Source organism: Nannospalax galili, unplaced genomic scaffold (assembly GCF_000622305.1).
Source record: "Nannospalax galili isolate Female #2095 unplaced genomic scaffold, S.galili_v1.0 scaffold34, whole genome shotgun sequence".
Lineage (NCBI taxonomy): Eukaryota > Metazoa > Chordata > Mammalia > Rodentia > Spalacidae > Nannospalax > Nannospalax galili.
The window spans coordinates 2,566,154-2,570,818 of NW_008338996.1; the positions used below are offsets into that span (position 1 = coordinate 2,566,154).

Sequence of the window (4,665 nt, forward strand, 5' to 3'; positions counted from 1 at the left end):
ACATGGAGGAGAGAAAGGTGGTCAAAGCTTAGATGTATCTGCATTCATGTGTGTGTATCTGTGTATGTATGTGTGCACATGCCCAGGTTTGTGTGTACTTGTATGTATGTGCAATGCAGGGAGAGAGTAGGCAGGAGGGATTTTGACAAGAGATACAGACGAAAGAGAAAAACTAGTTCAAATCTTAGACTGACGTGTTAACAGCAGCCATGTGCTATTGGACAAGTCACAGCACCTCCATGAGTATAGCCTCTTTCTAAGGTGTGAGTCATTTGGTGGAGATCTTAGCCAGGCTCTGGGCTAAATGTGGAGACATGCTATTGGTGACCAGAACAGCAAGCCTTGCTATCTAGAGGCCTACAGTCCAGCACAGTCCTTATTCTGTGAGAGGCTGCAGCACCAAGTGCTCTAGCTGACACTGTCCTGAGGCTATGCTGAATCCTCTTTTCTCATCTCTAGGACCTAAGGTAAGCCTCTGAGAGTTTTGCTAACTGTCAAGTGGCATCCAATAGCAGCAGTTTGAATTTTGAATTGCTCAGTAGGTTGATGTAATCTTTAATGTTTGTTAGAATACTTTGGTACATGTAAAATCCTGGGTACTCACTTGAACTCTGAAAACTGATTGCTGGGTTCAAGTCCCAATTCTGTTGCTTAGCAGCTAGCTTAATGATGCTGGGAAAGGAGTTGGAGATGTGGCTCTGTGGTTAGGAGCACTTACTCCTTTAGCAGAGGACCCTGGTTCAGCTCCCAGCATCCACATGGCAGCTCATAGCTACCTGTAATTCCAGTTCCAGGGACTTGACTATGACACCTTCTTCTGGTCTCTGTGGGCTCCTGCACACAGGTGATATACATGAACTCACATAGGTAACTACACATACACATCAACATGTCAATAAGATAAATAAATGATGTTTGGCAAAACCTAATCTCTTTTCTCTCTCTCTCTCTCTCTCTCTCTCTCTCTCTCTCTCTCTCTCTCTCTCCACAAGTGTGTACATATAAGCATATGGAAGTCAGAGGACAATCTCAGGTATGTTCTTCATATGCTTTCCACCTTTAAAAAATACAGGATCTCTCTTTGGCCTAGAACTTGCCAAGCAGGCTAGACTGGCTGGCCAGTAAGCACCAAGGAGGGGCCTATCTTTGCCACCCCAGAGCTGGGATTGAAAGAAGAGCTCACCACCACACCCAGCTCTTAGTACTGTTGCTTCTGGGGGTTAAACTCATGTCCTCACACTTTACTTAAGACTGAGCTCTCTCCCCAACAGGATTCTCAATTTTCTTTATATTCAAAATGGGAATATTAGGACCCAGCTCAAAAGTTTGCTGGAACTGTCAAGTGGGCTAACACACGTGAGGTGTTCAGAATGAGGTCTAGCACTCAGTAAGTGCTACACACGTGTAAATTGTTCGGTTTTCTGGGGCTATGATACACTTTGCAGTGACAGGTATAGCAGCAGGTATTGGTGGGTAGGCTCTAAATTCACCCTTAGAGGGACATACAGCTTTTTGCCTTAGGTCTTCACTCATGGAGTGATTCTAACCATGTCCCATTGGCCCTCTCCAGGGCTGCTGCTTTGTATTGTGTAGGAAACCCAGAATGCAGTGCGGCACAGAGCCAATCCCACACCACTTGACGTCAGCTTTGCCTCCCCGGATTCTCTTCTGCCCAGCAACAAGGACTCCTGGTTGTGTACCGGGTCAGTGGGCCGGGCTGGGAAGGAGTGAGCCACAGAGAGCAGGAGGTGGCCAGTCTCTCCTGCCCCCTGCCATCAGTGGGCTGGAAGACTCAGACAGACCCTCAGCTTAATTGGCAAATGGATTCTCGAGGGGTAATTTTGTTGATGTGCGCTGTGGGAGGGTCTGCAGGCCCTAATGACGGGCTCAGCCTGCTAAATGTGTTTACCAAAAAATAAGGTTATTTATTTCACAGATACTTTTTCCCGTTGCCATCAGCCTATTAATGCGAGTTTTATGTAACAGGACAAACAGATCACAGTGCAAAGTCTTTTGAAAATCCCCCGTGAATGCTGTAATAATGCTTTAATGTATTAATCCTCCTAATCCTGTCAAACTTCTAGAAGAATTTCAGGACTGCTGACAGGAGCTCTGGCTCTCTGCGCCAGAGAAAGAGGTCTCCTGAGCCCTGAAACAGAGCTGGTAAAGTGGACCTGGGATCACTGGTGCCGAGCACACCTTTCCCCGCCCCCTTCTCAATCTCTGTCTTCTATGTACTGAGGTAAGCACTGTATTTCATTCAGTCTCCACAGCAGCCCGGTGAAGCAGGAACTGCTGTTCTCTTCAAGTTTCAGACGGGAGTAGCCTGTCCCCACTGCAGGCAGCTGGCGGAGAGAGGCTGAGTTTAAAGCTTGTTGTGACTCAGAAACCCAAGCTACCTCTGCATAGGCCAGAAAAGCAACATTTTTGGCTCTTCAGGGCAAATACTCTAAGCATTCAACTCTCTGTCATCATGAAACCTCCAGAAGCCACACATAAGCAAACAGGTGTGGCCGTGTTCCAATAAAATTGTATTTGCAAAAACAAAAGATGATCCTTCCTGGGGATGTGAATGTAGTTAATAGTTGCTGATAGGAGGGAGGGGGGAGGCATTTTCTTCAACGACACCCCATCGTTAGTAAGGTGCCCCTATTCCTGTAAATAACCCTGCACACACTCATTGCATCATCAGAATAAAGAAAGAAGGAAGGAAGGAAGGAAGGAAGGAAGGAAGGAAGGAAGGAAGGAAAGAAAAAGACACGGAAGAGGAACTGATGGTTGGGAAGGGCAAATGGATCAATGGGAATGAGGGGACAAGAAAGGGTCATGGGTGATATGATCAGAATACATTCTTCATGTTTGAAAGTGTCACAATGAAATCCATTATCATATATAATTAATATATGTTAAGAAAACAACAAAACAATGGGGGCTGGGGAGGTGGCTCAGTGGTCAAGAGTACTGGCTGCTCTCGCAAAGGACCAAGGTTTGAATCCCAGTACCACATGGCAGCTAACAACCATCTGTAACTCCATCTCCAGGGGATCTGATGCCCTCTTCTGACCTCCCTGGGCACTGCATGATATGGGTGCACTTACATACAGATAGGCATAGCTCTCATACACATAAAATAAAAATAAGTAGATAAAAATTTAAAAGAAAACAACAAAACAAAAAAAAAGGTGGGTTGGTCCATCCCTGTATTAAGAATTAATAGAGGGCCAGGATGTGGCTCAGTTGTGCATGTCCTAGCATGCACAAAGCCATCTCTGTCACCTCATAAACCAGGTATGGTGGCATATATTTGTAGTTCCAGCACTGGGGAGCTGGAGGTGCGAGGATCAGAAGTTTAAGATCATTCTCAGGTACATAGTGAGGGGGAGGTCCAGGTCATCCTGAGCTACATGAAGTCTAGTCAGAGAGAGAGATAGGGGAGAGAGAGTGAGAGTGAGCAAGCAAGAGAGAAAAAGAGAGAGAGGAAGGAGGAAGAGGATGAAGAGGAGGAGGAGGGGGAATGGTTCATTTTATGGGTCAGTAAGGTCGAGGGTGAACTTTCTTGGGTAACATCTACTTCTCTTAAACTCACTTGCAGGGACTAATGCCAGAGAGGAGGCTGGCAAGAGCCAAAGGATGGCTGGATCAAAAACCACACTCTTTCTTTGTATGTTTTTCAGGTTTTGATCATTGTAACAAAATGCTCAGGAAGACTACTTGAAGGAGGAAAGAATTATTTTGGCTCATGGTTTCAGAGGTTGTGGTTTATGGTCTTCTGGCCCCGTTGCTTCAGGTCTGAGATGAGGTGAAACATTGCAGTGGCAGAATCGTATAGTAGAGAAGGCTGCTCACTTGGCAGCCAGGAAGCAGAGATAGAGAAGAGACAGCATTAATTATATCCTTCAAAAGCACAGCTCCAGGGCTCATTTTCTCCTATCTGGGCTTACCTTCCAGTTTCTTTTACTTATCGACAGTCCATTTAATTACAATTCCCTCCATGGGTTCATCTGTTGATTAGGCCAAACACCCACATGGTCCATTCACATCTCAATGATTCTCTCCACCACCTGGCAACCAAGCCTTTAACACTGGAGCCACTTTAGGGAACACTTCATATGCAAACCATAACACCTGAGCTCTAGACTGTGTGGACAACACCTGGTTTGGGGCTGGTATGTGGACTGAAGTGTGTGGGATGGAGACTGCCTTGTTCTGTACATCTGGTAAAGTCCTTTCCCACTCTCAGCCACAGTCACGTCATGAATGAAATAAGACCTCTGATCTTACTGGTCTCAACAATTCTTCAAGATCTGAGATTCTCATTTGAGAAATGAGTCTCCAGCCTTTAATAACCTCAATCAAAGGAAGTACCCATTAGACCCATGTATGAAGAAGCCTTTGAAGGCAGGACCAACCTTTGTTTCTCCAAGGCACTTTATTTAAACAATTAAAGTAAGGTCCACTGATCGACACTAGATACTTAGCACACCAGAGGATAGTTTCTTCAGGTACCCAGACCTGTGGTCTGATTTTAATGTTTTCCTCTACTCACCTCCAGACATTGGCCCATAGAACACTTTTCTCCAGGTTTCTCCTGAACTCCTCCCCACTGTTCCAGTGCTGGGATTCAGGGACATGAATGCTCAGGGCTGTGGTTGGTAAAGGTGGTTG

At 45.7% G+C, this 4,665-nt stretch overlaps 1 long non-coding RNA gene across 1 annotated transcript; it reads left to right on the plus strand.

Moving 5' to 3' along the window:
* Window positions 1-374: 374 nt before the first annotated feature.
* On the plus strand, window positions 375-2,510 carry LOC115070452. Its single transcript, XR_003849603.1, has 3 exons — window positions 375-467; window positions 993-1,033; window positions 1,571-2,510. It is a non-coding gene; the product is annotated as an uncharacterized LOC115070452 (long non-coding RNA).
* The last annotated feature ends 2,155 nt before the right edge of the window (window positions 2,511-4,665 follow it).